The sequence below is a fragment of the Danio aesculapii genome, chromosome 4, assembly GCF_903798145.1.
Source record: "Danio aesculapii chromosome 4, fDanAes4.1, whole genome shotgun sequence".
Lineage (NCBI taxonomy): Eukaryota > Metazoa > Chordata > Actinopteri > Cypriniformes > Danionidae > Danio > Danio aesculapii.
Window position 1 is genome coordinate 21706271 of NC_079438.1, and position 17054 is coordinate 21723324.

Genomic DNA, 17054 nt, shown 5'->3' on the forward strand with positions numbered 1-17054 from the left:
TCTTGGCATGTGAACTTTCCAGTGGGAATTCTCATGTGGGTTTTACACCTAGATTTAGATTTCCAAGGTCTTCTGTGTGATGAAGTCTTTTTAGTTTGTGTGAGTTTTTCATCAGTCGTTATTTCTTGGGGTTTCTTAAACTGTTGTTTCTCTTTCACTTCGTTCCATTGATGAGTCTCCTCTTTCAGCACCATCAGGTCTTAAAAAAAAAAAAAAAAAAAAGTTAACTTTAGTATGAAGGCACAAAGCGGCAAGCATGGAATGGATGTTTCACCCAAAAATGAAAAAGTCTTTGGTGTTCATAGAATGTATCTGAGGTTTCAGTTCAAAATCAGATCATATACCTTGCAGAATATTTAATTTGGGCGTCAGAGGAAACCTAGCTCTTTTTTTCAGAGGAAACCTAGCTCGCTTTAAATGCAAAAGATCAAATGCACTCGCTCTAGATTACTCATGTTGTGTTCCCTCATGTGTATCTTCCACTGGATTTAAACATTTGTAACTTGCTTGGAAGGCCCGATTGAGACAAATCCTGCATGTTCACAGCAAGTACGCATAATTCACACTAATATTAATTAAGCATTATTGTATTTAAATTATGCAAATGTTTCCCTGTACTGGGCTGCAGCTGGAAGAGCATCCGCTGTTTAAAACCTATGCTTGAAAAGTTGGTGATTTATTCTGCTGTGGCGACTGCTGATAATTAAAAGAACTAAGCTGAAGGAAAATGAATGAATAAACTTGTGTAAATGCTTAATGCCACGTTTGCTGTAAACTGGAGTGATGAGGGGATGGCAAGATGACATAATTTGCTACTTGTTTTCATTCATTTGTACTTTTGTCTATGTTTTCTTGCCTTTGTGCTTAGTTAAAGACCTACATGATGACATTTTATATACCCGACAAGATGCAGAAATGCCATCAAAAAAGGCATGTTTGGATATCTTCTCTGCTGAAGACATTGTGTCATAAACTTAAAACATAAAAAAAACACCTTAGATATACCATTTGGCGGTTTTATACATTGAAAGTGGTTTTCGTCCCATCCCTAAGCACCAAAACACTGTTTTTAAGATCTAAAAATTAATTCTTTAAAAAAAGTCAAGCAAATAGATTCCAATGGTGGCGCCTGTTGGTATGTGAAGAATATGGTCAATACTGACGAACTTTACACTCAAATGTTTGCATATCATCAACATGCTGTAATCCATTTCTTAAGCAGCAAAAGTCATTTTAGACTAGTTTGTTGGCCAGTTGTAGTGCAATGCTAAACGTTATTTTTCCACTATAATTTGTTCATTTTGTCTTACGTCGTCCCACAGCAACATCATATAGTTTAGAATACTGTACAATGTTTAATGATAATTAATTATTTTAGTGTCCATTTCATTCAGCAAATTTAAAATTGGGGGCATCCACATTTTTTGACATACTTTAAACCAGGGTTTCTGCAGGTTTCACCAAGTTAAATGTAAGACTTTAGACATTTTTCAGACAATTATGAATGAAATTTTTGACTCATAAAAGGCGAAATAATTATTCAAATTGGCCTATCAAAACAATATTAGAATTTCATATATGTAATTATACAATAATATATGAATAATAAAAAATTACAATATTTTAGACATTTCTTAGCAAAAGATTTTAAATAGTGTAAAAACATGCAAGCTTTACTTGCATCCACACACTTATTCCAACATAAACTTTTTATAAAAAATGTACAGCACTTCAAGCTTAATTTATCACTTAAAGAGCCCATATTATACATGAAATAGAGTCATATTTAGGTTGCAAGGGTCTCCAACAACAGTCTAATATGCATGCAAGGTCATAAAACACTTTGATGGTCTTATAATCTGCATTTATTTTTACCTAATTATCCCAACGACTCCCATATGAATCGTTCAGCGATTCATTTGTTCCCAACCCCCTCCTCAGCGCGAAGCTAATCTGCGCTGATTGGACCGATGACAGCCTGCTACGATTGGTCGACAGTGACAGGCTTCAGCACGAGACAGAGTGAAATGCCCAGCTGGTAATCAACTATATAAAAGTAGTCACAGTGCACACGCGCTTCATAGTGTAAGGCTTTTTTCACACACACACACAACCCTCCTCAGAAGAACTGGGGAGATCGACGCGAGTCTCTCTCTCTCCCTCTCCCTCTCTCTCTCTCACACACATACACAACGCTCCTCAGAAGAACTAGGGAAAGCGACGCGAGTCTCTCTCTCTCTCTCTCTCTCTCTCTCTCTCTCTCTCTCTCTCTCTCTCTCTCTCACACACACACACACACACACACACACACACAACGCTCCTCAGAAAAACTAGGGAAAGCGACGCGAGTCTCTCTCTCTCTCTCTCACACACACACACACACACAACGCTCCTCAGAAGAACTAGGGAAAGCGACGCGAGTCTCTCTCTCTCTCTCTCTCTCTCACACACACACACACACACACACACACACACACAACGCTCCTCAGAAGAACTAGGGAAAGTGACACGAGTCTCTCTCTCTCTCTCTCTCTCTCTCTCTCTCTCTCACACACACACACACACACACACACACAACGCTCCTCAGAAAAACTAGGGAAAGCGACGCGAGTCTCTCTCTCTCTCTCTCACACACACACACACACACAACGCTCCTCAGAAGAACTAGGGAAAGCGACGCGAGTCTCTCTCTCTCTCTCTCTCTCACACACACACACACACACACACACACACACACACACACACACAACGCTCCTCAGAAGAACTAGGGAAAGTGACACGAGTCTCCTGTCTCCTAGCTTACGATCGATCGCCATAGCAACGACAAACGGCAGTGGAACGCGAGCTCACAAAAGCCTTTAACGTTAAATCCGTAAACAAAGCGGCACGCGTCGCGTTTTTAACGTGGCTTACATGTGATAAGAGAATATAAAGAGTAACCGCGTGTACTGTACCAGGTTAACAACTCATCTTTGGGTAGAGACTGTCAATATTATCCATCTGAGCACAGCGTGACTTCATTCGACCGGCGGCGTCTGTGTGTGTGTGTCTAGTGTTTTTTCTGTGTTAGTGGGCGGGGCCGCAGGTTTCAAATCTCCCTGGTTTGCGCGCGTAACTACTGGCGAGGCTTGTGTTTCGTGGCTGCGTCATCGCGAAACACCTAATGACTCGTTATCAAGACGACTCGTTTGAAGCACTATGAGTCGACTCTTTTATAGACGAATCAATAGTTTTAAACACTGTACACTTACAGATTTAAGCCTTAGCTGGATATTTCACTTCACTTAGAGCTGTGTTACACACTACATGGAAGGGCATTTTCAAAAACCCATAATATGGGCTCTTTAAGGCAATGGGATTCGCAGGGCTTTTCGGCTAATTCTCTTACAACGTCAAGTCATGACATTTGACTCTTTGTGGGAAAGAGAAGGAAAAAAAGCTGTGTCAGTCAATCAACGCGTCTTTTTCAAGATGCTGTTCTGAATGTGCGTTTCTGGATGCGGTAGTACCTATCTCCGGATGATGGGCACGAGTATCGCATCACAGGTCTGGGGGTCCAGCATGTCGATGCAGTGCCCGCGGACAGCTCATGCTCTCACTATGAGGACGTGGCTGTTGCACAGCTGAGATCTCAGGCTCAAGTATTTAACCCTCTGGCGCCATGTCCGAGTGATACAGTAACACTGACAAAGTGCCGCATCAATCTCTTTGCGCCACAATTTACGCAGCGTAGCAGTGGCCCTGGCAGCGTTAATGGGCACTGTAGCCTGCAAGATTTTGAGGCGATTGCGCAACATCAAGGCATTGTCCTACAGCAACTCGGAAAAGCATGTGTAACAAAACAATGGAAGTGGGCTTTAATGCAAGTGCATCGAAAGGGCATCAAAAGAATTTCCTTGGAATGCCATGTAGTGGAATGTCCTGAGATGCCGTTTATTTTTAAGGCAATGGGATTCGCAGGGCTTTTCGGCTAATCCTCTTACAACGTCAAGTCATGACATTTGACGGATCCACGTCAAACGTCAAGCGATAACGTGACAGGAATGGGAGCGTCTTGCCATCATGGCTTCAGACTCAGGAGATGTTCTTGGAACGTCACGCCGCATGCCCTCCAGAGGAGCTGTAGCCTTTTTTGCCCCCGGGAAGCATAAACGGCACGGAAGGCAATAAAGTACGCCGCCCGGTCACCTAAGTGCTCCCGTGTGCCAAAAGGTACCACCTTGCCCCGTGTGAGGCTCGAACTCACGACCTTCAGATTATGAGACTGACGCACTGCCTACTGTGCCAACGAGGCGGACTGCTGGAGCTGGACAAGCTGTGAAACACCAGCTTCCATGTCATGGTGCTGCGATGTGGCTCCTAGGAGATAGCTCCGGCTAAGTGTGCGTGTCAGGATGGCCGAGCGGTCTAAGGCGCTGCGTTCAGGTCGCAGTCTCCCCTGGAGGCGTGGGTTCGAATCCCACTTCTGACAAACCAAATCTTTGGCTGTGCGTTCAGGCTCAAGTATTTAACTCTCTGGCACCATGTTCGAGTGATACAGTAACACTGACAAAGCGCCGCATCAATCTCTTTGCGTCACAGTTTACAAAGCATAGCAGTGGCCCTGGCAACCTTAATGGGCACTGTAGACTGCAAGTTTTGAGGCATTTGTGCAACATCAAGGCATTGTCTACAGCAACTCGGAAAAGTAATTGAACAAAACAATGGACGTGGGTTTTAATGCAAGTGCATCGAAAGGGCATCAAAAGAATTTCCTTGGAATGCCATGTAGTGGAATGTCCTGAGATGCCGTTTATTTTTAAGGCAATGGGATTCGCAGGGCTTTTCGGCTAATTCTCTTACAATGTCAAGTCATGACATTTGACTCTTTGTGGGAAAGAGAAGGAAAAAAAGCTGTGTCAGTCAATCAAACGGGAATGGGATCAAAAGAATTGTCCATGTAGTGGAATGTCCTGAGATGCCGTTTATTTTTAATTCAATGGGATTCGCAGGGCTTTTTGGCTAATCCTCTTACAACGTCAAGTCATGACATTTGATGGAAAAAAGTGAAAAAAGCATCTTTTTCACGTGAAAAAAGCATCTTGCCATCTTTGCTTCAGACTCAGGAGATGTTAAACATTTACTTACCTTAAAGCACTTACCTTTTACCTCACAAATTAAGAGATTTGACAAGATACTTAGTCTGCAGATGGTAACCAAGTCAGCCGCTGTGTGTTATGATGCAAATACGTTAGCATACTGTTATACATTAATAGCTTACTTATGTTAACACAAACGTGACAAGACATGACCATACATACAAAATCATAAAAATTTGTATTAATTACTTACCTTCCATAACATAGAGGCTGCGTGGCTACAGGACCTTCCTAAACCAGCTATGCACGAACATCCTGTAGTCTCCACTGATCCCTGCTTACTAAGTAGCACCCACGCTGAGTGGCATGGACTGCTCGACTGGCTGGGGTGCACACGGCTGGGGCGCACACGACCCACTTTCCCACTATGCAAATATTGGTAGGCTTCGGTACTTTTATAATTCTTCATAGACGCTCCATCTACTCATTGTGACAGGACAAAGTAATTAAAAATATCCCCGTAAGTTACCTCTGGCCACTTTTTCATGTCGTCTACCCACATTAACGGTGAAGATGGATGGGGCAATATGAGACCATCTGATCGTTGTAGCGAGGTTTCACCGTACTCCCAGCTCAAAACATTAACTGAACTAACATTAAATGTCATTTTTCTAAAATTACAGCTAACTATACACTATGTAAAAACTTTTGAAACTATCATCTGATGTACTGTGTCAGTGTACCGGAAGTTGGATGACAAAATGCGGAAGAGCGAAGAATTAAAAGTGGGCGGGGTGGAATAAGGTGAATATGCTTGGTTTGTTTTTATTATGCTTGGCATCACTTCCTTAAGTCTGTTTGCTAAAACTTTTGCTAAAATCTTCAAATCAGTATTGAGCATTGTTATAGGTCCATAATTTTTTTAATCTACTTTATCCCCCTTTCCTTTGTATATCACCTTCATTAAGCCCATCCCCATTCTTTTATTTACCCCACAATTCTCAAAAATCTCATCATATACTTCCTTTAAAATACTAGATAAAATATCTTTAAAAACAATATAAAATTCACTTCCCAACCCATCAATTCCTGGACTTTTCTTTTTGTTTAATTCACTAATTGCTCTTTTTATTTCTTCTTCTCTTACCTCCTTGTCACATTCTCCTTTTCCCTCTTCTACTCTTGATTTGATTAGCTTTAGTAATTCCCTTTTTTCTTTTTCTTTTACTCCCTCTGTGCAAAACAATTTCTCATAATATGATCTTATTTCTTCCAAAATCTCCTCATTTTCTTCTACTATGTTCCCATTTCTGCTCCTTATTTCTTTAATCATTTCTGCCTTCCCTCTTGTCTTCTCTAGATCAAAGAAAAATTTAGTGCACTTTTCCCCCTCCACTGTAAATTTAGCTTTGCTTCTTAATCTTGCACCTTCAAATTTCTCCTCCTCCATTTCTTTCAGTCTTCCTTCCAGTTCTTTTATCTTTTGTATATCTTTTCCATTCTCATTTTTCAATTCGTTTTCTAGTTTTTCTTTCAGCTCCTTTTCCTTATATTTTTTACAATTTTGTAATTGTCTACAGTATTTTATTGTAAACTTTTTAACTAAATGTTTCACATTCTCCCACCACATTCTTTTGTCCTCATTATAAATTTCATTCCCTTTTTCCTTTTGAATAATTTGCTTTATACTCAAAACATAGTCTTCATTCTTTAAAACCGCTGTGTTTAAAACCCATACCCCTGGCCCTCTTTTCACATTACTCCAGTCTAGATTCATAAAAATTGGCTTATGGTCACTCAGACTTGTTTCTTCATATTTGATCTTGCTTATAAACCCTTTAACATTCCTTGTGCATAAAATAAAATCAATTCTTGTTTGACAAAAAAAAAAATTCCCCACTAACTGTCTTCTTGAGTACTCTTTTGTCTGTTCATTCCTTTCTCTCCACACATCAATTAAATTCATCTCCTCCATCAATATTTTCAGTTCTTTTCTTCCCTTATCCGTTTTTAAAAACCATTCCCTCAGCCATTTCTAATTTACTAAAAACAGTGTTAAAATCCCCCATGATAATAACTCTTTCATGTTTCTTTAAATAATCTCTTAGTACATTAAAATACTCTTTCTCTCTGTTCTCCTCTGTTGGGGCATGAACGTTCACCATAATTACTTTTTTCTTCTCATACTCCATTTCACATATCATACACTTCCCCTCTTTGTCATTATAGATTGTTTTACATAAAACCCCACTGTTTTCTTTTATTAAAATTGCAACTCCTCTCCCCAGCCTCCCATCCCCATTATTGTATAAAATCTCCCCACTCCACCTTTTTCTTATTTCCTTCATGTATTCTTCCTTCCAGTTTGTCTCTTGTAATAAAATCACATCTTCTCGTTTACACATTTCTTTCACTTTTTCAAATTTTCTGATGTCTAAAAGCCCTCTTGCATTAAAAGACACAATTCCTAAAACCATAAATAAGATAAAAACATTCATAAAAACCATCATCTCAGTCCATCTCTTCCAAGCCCTTTAGCAACTCATACTTATTTGCGCATTCAATTTCTTCATCTTTTAGCAGTTTTTTCCTTGCAGTCTCTAAATTAGGTTTTATTTTTATCGATCTTCTTCTTTTTGATGATTTCACCTGTGTCTCTTTGTTTCCCTCCTTTTGTAAATGTTCCTCTAACTCGGCTTGCTCCTCATTACTTTGTTCTTTTGTCTCCACTGTGTCCAGAAAACTGTCTGTCATGTCCATTTGTGTCCAAAATATGTCTTCCTGTTGTCCTTGTTGTAAGTCTTTATTATTTGAATTGCTCAATTCTGCTGCTTCCAAAACATTCCTTAAACTGTCAGTCATATCCATTTTGTGTCCATGTCGTTCCTTCCTGTTCAGTGACTCTGTCCTTTCCATTAGCCTCATTCTCTTGTAGTTTTTCACTTTTAGATTCTGTTCTTCTGTCTTGTGTTGTTGTTTTGTCCTCTGACTGTATATTATCTCCTTCATACATCTGTCTGTCTACCCGCTGCTCTACCTCTTCCTCCTCTTCCCCCATCCAACATTCACATTTATTTAAAACCTTATTACAATCCGGGCACTTCACCGCATCGCAATCCCTTGCGAAATGCCCCCTTTCCTCGCACTTAAAACACTTAAAATCTGGACAGTCTTTCACCACATGATCTGGGCTCATGCACAGCCTGCAAGTTTTCACCTGATGGCTGTGCATCACCCTAAAGTATTGTGGTCCTTCTGCTGTCTCTATTCTTGTGCTGTACGGGAGGGACGCCACTTCTTTGGGGAATCTGGTTTTAACAAACCTCGTCCCATCTTCAATATCTGTGCCCGGATAAAACCTTCTTTTAATTTGTGAAATGGGACAAACTCCCCAATGATCCAATTTGTCTAAAATATCTTTGTCAGCAACATAGACAGGCAGATGCATGAAGGAGACAACATAATCTCGATTTTGTAGCCTCTTTACTGTACAGTTTATCCCTTTAATAGTCAATACGTCTGTTAACACATCAGCATCTTCCTCTCTTTCAAGTGTTACTTCATATTCCTTGTTTTGTTTTGGTCTTACAGCCAAAATCTTTCCATCCCCAATCCTCTCCGTCACTGCTTTAATTAAATCCATTGCTCTCACCTCTGTTGTTTGTCCCATATCCACTGTTACAGTTGCTTCTTTTAGATAAATCCTTTTCCTTGCTTCCTTCTCCGATCGGTTTGTTTCTCGTTGTCGTCTGTCCAGTCCATTGTCATTTGCCTTCTCAAATCCGTCCGCCATTGCCAGGTCTGTCACCGTAGATCCGTCCATTGCAAAAAAAAATAGGAATAAAAAACACTCCTCCCGAACAGCTCACGCTGCTGGGAGGATAAACTAAACAAACTCAAAAAAAGTTTAACAAAAATGTATTTGAGTCAAAAATAAAACTAAACAGAAGAAAATGTGGTGAGCCTCTCTCACCAACTGCAGCCAAACACTTCCTGGAATGTACCACTATCACACATGCACAGGGGGGTATGGCCGTAAGCAAGAGCAGCCGTCAAGAGTTGGCTATTTAAAAATAGGCGTAGCACTCAGCTTACCTTGACACAGCACCGACAGAAACAAAGCCCTTGACCCCTCAATAGTTTACCTGGTTTTTTTTTTTTTTCTGTTACTGCGCCGGGGCACCAACAGCTCTTGCTAGGTTAAACCAGCCAAGTAAGGGTACTCACTTCCCCCGAATGGAATCAGGGGAAGTGGGTACAATGACTTAGCTGGTTCCAGAGATCAGAGAGGATTTCAGAGTTTTGTTTTGTTTTTTTCACATTTTGTGTATCAGCTGCCAAATGAAGGAATTCAAAATGCTTAAAGCACCTGGTAATCCCAGGCAGTCTCTCATCCAAGAACTAACAGGGAATCAAACCCAGTCCACAGCAATGAGAGCACCGAATCCTAACCACTAGACCACCAGCGAAGGGAGAGCAGACACTTGCCCTCAAGCCTTGCTGTGGGTCTCCACACAAGTATGCTGCAGCTGCTCTGACAAAAATAAATCCAATGCTTGTAACCTCCTCCTGGAGAGGAGAAAGTCTCAGACCCTGGATCACAGTTCTTCTATGGAGGGACTGTCACATGCTCCTATCGACACCACAACTTGCCATAATAACAAAGCACAGCATGTGTTGAATGAACTCCGTATTGACAGAGCTGTGTCCTTATTACAACCAACAAGCTAATGATGATAAGATAAGGAGATAGGGCCAGTGGTGTAGTGGATAATGCGTCTGACTATGGATCAGAAGACTCTAGATTTGACTCCTGGCTTGCTTGTTTGGTCTTTTTGCTTTGCTGACAGCCAGTGCACTGCGGTCGCCTTTCGCCCCCCACTGGAGCTGTTCAGTTCCACTCTGGAGTGAGTCGAGTTTAAGTGGCCGCCAGCACAGAGCCCGTGGGGTGCTCCCCTGGTTTCAAAGGATGCCCCAACTGCTAGATTTTTAATAACGTCTACTACAGCTAGTCACCTAGCCAACTTGCAGCGTAATCTCTTCCACTTGTAATTCTCTGAGCTGCAGCAATACCTAAGTGCTCTGATAAAACATGAATAAAAAACTATGGCTTTTAACCTCCTCTTGGAGAGAAGAGAGTCTCTGACCCTGGATCTCAGGTCTTCTATGGAGGCACTGTCAGGAATCCTGTAAAAGCATCCCATCCACACAACGTCTTGCCATAAAAACAAAGCAGAATGTGTGGTGACGGAACTCCAGATTGACAGAGCCTTGTCCTTGTTTCAAACGCTAACAAGGTGCTGAACAGAGTGCCAGTGGCACAAAGGATAATGCTTATGACTATGGATCAGAGGATTCTAGCTTACGGAAACCATGAGACTGTGTATGAAAGAGTGCGTAAATGTATGAGTGGTACTTGTGCAAGAGGGGCAGTGAAGTGGGCTTTTGCCCTTTCATTCCTGTACAGTTCATATATATCTTCATCGCTAGAGCTCAAATGTTGACAAAATAAGCTGACTATGGATCAGAAGGTTGTAGGTTTGACTTCTGGCTGGCTTGCTATGGTCTTTTTGTAGTCAGCCAGTGCACTGCGGTCGCCTTTCCCCTCGCTGGAGCGGTTCAGTTCCACTCTGGAGTTAATCAAACTTCTGCGGCCGCCAGCAAAGAGCCCGTGGTGTGCTCCCCGGGTTTCAAAGGCTGCCCCAACTGCTAGATTTTTATTAACGTCTACTACATCTACACCAATCGTAAACCCAGCCTACTTGTTGCAAAAGTCCCTACCACTTAGAAGTCACCCAGCCAACTTGCAGCGTAATCTCTTCCACTTGTTAAGTCTCTGAGCTGTAGCAATACCTAAGTGCTCTGATAAAACATGCATAAAAGAAACTATGGCTTTTAACCTCTTCTTGGAGAGAAGAGAGTCTCCGACCCTGGATCTCAGGTCTTCTATGGAGGGACTGTCAGGAATCCTGTAAGAGCATCCCATCCACACAACGTCTTGCTATAAAACAAAGCAGAATGTGTGGTGACGGAACTCCAGGTTGACAGAGCCTTGTCCTTGTTTCAAACAATGTGCTAACAAGGTGCTGAACGGAGTGCCAGTGGCACAAAGGATAACGCTTATGACTATGGATCAGAGGATTCTAGCTTAGCAATCTAAACCCAGCCTACTTGCTGCAAAAGTCCCTACCAGGCCCAACCCTGCTTTTCTTACGAGTTCAGATGAGATCAGGCATTGCCAGGGTGGTATGGCCGTAAGCGAGAGCAGCCGTCAAGAGTTAGCTATTTAAAAATAGGTGCAGCACCAGGAGCCGAGCGCAGCTCAGCTTGCATTGACACTGCACCGACAGTAACAAGGCCCTTGTCCCCTCAATTGGTTACATGTTTTTTTGTGTTTGTTTTTTCTGTTTCTGCTCCGGGGCACCAACAGCTCTTGCTAAGTTAAACCAGCCAAGTCACTGTACCCACTTTCCCCCGAATGGAATCAGGGGAAGTGGGTACACTGACTTGGCTGGTTCCAGAGTTCAGAGAGGAATTCAGAGGGGATATTTTTTTATATTTTGGGAAGTGTATTAGCTGCCAAATGAAGGAATTTAAAAAGCTTACAGCACCTGGTATTCCCAGGCGGTCTCCCATCCAAGTACCAACCAGGCCCAACCCTGCTTTGCTTCCGAGTTCAGACGGGATATTTAAATTTTTTTTTTTTAATTAAAATCAAATATTTACATTTTTACAAAGAAATGATCACATCACACAAAAATCACATGATACTTACAACACTCATTATTAGACTTCATATTTTTCCCATAACCAACTTAAAATGTTGTCCTTGTATTCAACCATTACGTTCCCTTTTACCATTATTTCTATAAATACATCCTCCTTTTCTTGTACTATAAAATAGTTGAATATCAATTTTACAGCCATCTCCATTCTGTTTTTAAACATACGCCATATATCCACTCTCTTCCCATCATGTTTAGCCATATTTCTCCTTATCCAAATCACATACTTAGCAATTGTTATACATAGATTAACAGCATACATACCACATTCATTTTGACCAAATAATTTTTTTTCCCCAGTTCTTTTGTTCATCCACATGTATGTCCCCTATTAACGATTTAGCAATTTTCTTAAATTTTTCCATAATTCCTCCAACTTTTCACAATAGAAGAACAAATGTAATAAACCTTCCCCTTCCTTTATACACAGCTTATAAGTTATATCTTGTTCAATTCCCATTTTACACAATCTCATTTCTGTTAATATGCAATTATGTCTCAATAAATAATTACAATTTTCTAAAATTGGTTCCATATATTTCATTCTGACATTTCCCCATATTTCTTTTTCATTTAAATCCTCATATCTTTCCTTCCAGTAGTTGAATGCTATAGGTCTTATAAAAGCCTTTGATCTAAAAACAACATAAAAACTCTTAACTGTACATAAGCTCATATTGATCTTTTCTCCATTTTTCTTCTTAAAATAGACCTCTGGTAATTCTTCCTTATCCCGCAACTCTTTTTTTTCAATTATTTCAATAAAATCTTTTGGTATTGCTTTTTTCAAATCATGATATTGACTTTGTAATTTTGTTTTATAAAGAACTGAAGTTTGTGCCAAGACTGCCCTCATAAGTAGCAGCTCCCATACGGTCTAGCGGTCAGGATTACTGGTTTTCACCCAGGCGGCCCGGGTTCGACTCCTGGTATGGGAAGCCTAGAGCATTTTTGCCACTGCCCTTTTTTTCCAGCAGTCGGACTGCAGCAACTTTAAGGGGGTGGGCTTGTGTGGGAACCTCATAAGCCTTCGATAGCTCAGTTGGTAGAGCGGAGGACTGTAGGTGTGTTGTTGGCAATTCAATTGGTTGCTGGTTCGACTTCGGCTCGAAGGAGGTCTTTTGCCCTTTTATGCCTGTGCAGTTTTCCTATATCTTCATAGCTAGAGCTCAAAAGGGAGTTCCCTGACCGGGAATCGAACCCGGGCCGCGGCGGTGAGAGCGCCGAATCCTAACCACTAGACCACCAGGGATAGTCCTCCAGAAGCTTGCCCTCAAGCCTAGCTGTGGGCCTCCACGTAAGCATGCTGCAGCTGCTCTGACAAAAATAAATCTAATGCTTGTAACCTCCTCCTGGAGAGGAGGAAGTCTCAGACCCTGGATCACAGTTCTTCTAGGGAGGGACTGTCACATGCACTGTAAGAGCATCCTATCGACACCACAACTTGCCATAATAACGAAGGACAGCATGTGTTGAACGAACTCCGTGTTGAATGAACTCCGTGTTGACTGAGCTGTGTCCTTATTACAAGCAACACGCTAAAGATGAAAAGATAAGCAGACAGGGCCAGTGTTTTGGGATTAATAATAGTTTTGGGATTAATAGAAATAAAAATGTTTTAAAGCACCAAATCATTAGAGTGATTTCATGTAGGACACAAATGCCTCAAATGCAGCTTTAACATCATTGGAATAAATTATATTTTAACATATTCAACTGGAAAGGTTAACATATTAAAAAGGAGTAATTATTTACAAGGTTACTTTTATATCTGCATCTTTATAAAATAAAGCAGTCGTCCCGAACCTTTGAAAAATAGTCCATGTTGTCTTTATATTTTTAGATAGCTTCATTTATTATTGACTTTATGCGCTCAAAATATGTAATTATGCAGTTGAAGTAATAATGTGCTACTTTTGCTACATAGTAGAAGTGAACTAGTTTTGTTTTGTGTTAAAGCCACAATGGCCATGCATGTTCATAGCCACACTTCTTTGCATGAGTGCTTTATTGGGACCCTATAGGCACATTTTGTGCCTGGACTCAACTTAGTATTAGTGAGACCTAACTATTTTGTTAATTACTAAATACCCACAGAGCATGCTCATAGGGCATACTTCTGATGCCGATTCTGTGCCCCAGTATACCTATACTTCGCCCAGTGTGGCCATATACACTCCACTTTGTGTGGATTTGCTATGGGCCCACAGTGGACTTCTGTTTTGTGTGGGCCAGCCCACAGGTTGGTCTGGCGGCATAGTTTATATATTTGGTCTAGGCATGTTTGTTTGGAAATTTGTGCAAAAATACTGCACACTCAAGTATCCTGCATGGTGCCTACAGAGAAGAGACTGTGTACAAACACAAAAATGGTGCTTACATATAAAGCTGGTGGGTTGTTCAAGATCCATAAACAAATCTAACAACCAAATCATTGCCGCTCCTTTTGTTGTCTGTATAATTGTACATGTTAGACTGATTTGGATCAGAAGTCCACTAAATGTTCATTAACTAAAGTCACAGCAAAAGCTGCTACAATTAACATAAAAAGCACAGCACCGCTACGTTTTCTATGACAGTCGTTGGGCTCGTCCAGGATTTGAACGCGGGACCTCTCGCACCCTAAGCGAGAGTCGTACACCTAGACCAATGAGCCCCATAGAAGCAGTCTGCAGTGTCACAAAAAATTCTGTGAGACTGATCCAGTCTACTATTTGTTCACGTTGTTTTTGTTACGCGTGTTTGCAACTCCCTAGAGGCATATTACAGTTCACAGACAGTAAAAAAACAGCCCAGTGGCCTAATGGATAAGGCACCAGCCTTCCAAGCTGGGGATTGTGGGTTTAAAGTACCAACTGGGTTGTCTTTGATGCAGTTCCTTTTAAGTTGGCTGTGCAAGACAATCCAGTGTGACCTTTAAAAAGCTAGGTTCATACCGTTAGGTCAAAAGACATGACAAAGGAAAATTCCTCAGAGAGGCTGTTTTGTCATTAGGTGTACACACCAGATCGTCTGAATGCAATATGGCATAGGGGTCTTAAAGAACTGTATTCTGAGTTACAAGAACTTCCTGAGCCATACAACAGATATAACGAATGCTAGTAATGTCCCAGTGGCCTAATGGATAGAGCATCAGCCTTCAAAGCTGGGGATTGTGGGTTTAAGTCCCATCTGGGTTGTCTTTGTTTGGTTACATTTAAGTTGTGTGAAAAAAAATCCTACTTGTCTTCTCATAACTTAGGAGTGATAATCGGAGGACAATAGTTAGCTTCGAATTCTCAGACTTGCTGCACACTTCAAATAAGATTCATCCAATCTTGCTTGAATCTCACTGTCACGTTACAAACCTAAATGGTTCTGCTAGGCTTTGGTAATGGAGATCTTGACTTCAAGTACCCCATGGCTTTCAACTAATGGCTCATGTTAGGTGGATGAGGATGAAATGCAAACAAGAAAATAGCTGTAGAAAGGTTGTGATTTCAAGTTAATGAGAGTGGCCTTGTCTGCAATTTGAAACTTAAGTCCAGTCACACCATACGCAAGAACCATACCCCAGGACCCATGAGACACGAATGTGGATGGTTGCACAAAGAAAATGTTTGTCCATTAGTTGCACACATCTTATTTGATGGAATGCAAACTGGCATCGAGATCCTAAAGTGCAGTTTTCCATGCGTTGGCATCTTGTTGAAGGCATACAAAAGATCCATGACAAATGATTGGCGAAATGGCCCAGTGGCCTAATGGATAAGGCATCAGCCTCCAGGGCTTGGGATTGTGGATTCAAGTCCCATCTGGGTTGTCTTTGAAGGTCTTACTTCAATTTGGAAGCAATGTTTGATGGAGAAAACACGGTAGCTGTGAAAACCTTCTTGAGATGTGTTTGCCTGTCATTAACTTCCTGCATCACCATGCATATTACCTGTTATGACTAAAAGAGTAATGAGATACCTCTCGCACCCTAAGCGAGAATCATATCCCTAGACCGAACAAGCCCTGGAAAAGCCCCTCTTTCACCCCTTTTTCTTCTCTTCTTTCTCTTTTTCTTCTTTTATCTCTTTTTCTTCTCTTTTTTCCTTTCCTCCCGTTCTTCCCCCTTTTTCCCTCACTTCCCCCTCCATAACAGCCTACTCTTCCCCAGCTTTGGCGCAATCGATTAGCGGGTTTGGCTGTTAACCGAAAGGTTGGTGGTTCAACCCCACCCAGGGACGAATTAAGCTTTTCTCTGCCTTGCAACTGCTAACACGTGCACTGGGCATAGATCCTGGGCCACGTGCTGTCTGGCGTTACAAGATGACATCAGGATTTAGCAGAAGTTTGTTGTCCAGTGCCTGGATTGGCCAAGTTACTTATTCCAGTTGACTAAAAATCAGCATCAATCTTTACACAGGTAGGGAAGGTATTGATCAAAACAGTGACTAGAATGAAAGTATCGGAAGCCTGGCTAGCTCAGTCGGTAGAGCACGAAACTCTTAATCTCAGGGTTGTGGGTTTCGTTCCCCACATCGGGCTTTTCTGTTACCTTTCTCTCTCTCTTTTCAGAGTCTCTGTGGCACAATCGGTTAGCGGGTTCAGCTGTTAACTAAAAGTTTGGTGGCTTGAGCCCACCCAGGGACGAACAAAGGATTTTGCTGCCTTGCAACTGCTAACACGTGCACCCGGCAATTATCCTGGGCCACGTGCTGTCTAGCATTACATGATGACATCAGGATATAGCAGTAGTTTGTTGTCCAGTGCCTGGATTGGCTAAGTTACTTATTCCAGTTGACTTAAAATCATCATCAAACTTTACACAGGTAGGGAAGGTATTGATAAAAACAGTGACTAGAATGAGTATCTCACAAGCTGGCTAGCTCAGTAGGGAGAGCATGAGACACTTAATCTCAGTGACGTGGGTTTGAGCTCCATGTTGGGTGTTTCTGTTACCTTTCTCTCTCTCTCTTCAGCATCCAGCAGACCAAGTGAGACAAAGTTCAGCGTTTCTACCACAGTTGGTATAGTTAGTCTGAGTCTCTGTGGCACAATCGGTTAGCGCGTTCGGCTGTTAACCGGAAGGTTGTTGCTTTGAGCCCATCCAGGGACGAACGAAGGCTTTTGCTGCCTTGCAACTGCTAACACGTGCACCGGGCAATGACCCTGGGCCACGTGCGGTCTAGCATTAAATGATGAAATCAGGATTTAGCAGAAGTTT

The 17054-nt window shown here is 41.6% G+C and overlaps 3 non-coding genes across 3 annotated transcripts; 1 reads left to right on the plus strand and 2 right to left on the minus strand.

Moving 5' to 3' along the window:
* Positions 1 to 4221: 4221 nt before the first annotated feature.
* trnam-cau (transfer RNA methionine (anticodon CAU)) lies at positions 4222 to 4294 on the minus strand. Its single transcript has one exon. It is a non-coding gene; the product is annotated as a tRNA-Met (tRNA).
* Positions 4295 to 4388: 94 nt separating this feature from the next.
* On the plus strand, positions 4389 to 4471 carry trnal-cag (transfer RNA leucine (anticodon CAG)). The gene has a single exon. It is a non-coding gene; the product is annotated as a tRNA-Leu (tRNA).
* Positions 4472 to 13043: 8572 nt separating this feature from the next.
* On the minus strand, positions 13044 to 13115 carry trnae-cuc (transfer RNA glutamic acid (anticodon CUC)). The gene has a single exon. It is a non-coding gene; the product is annotated as a tRNA-Glu (tRNA).
* Between the last annotated feature and the right edge of the window lie 3939 nt (positions 13116 to 17054).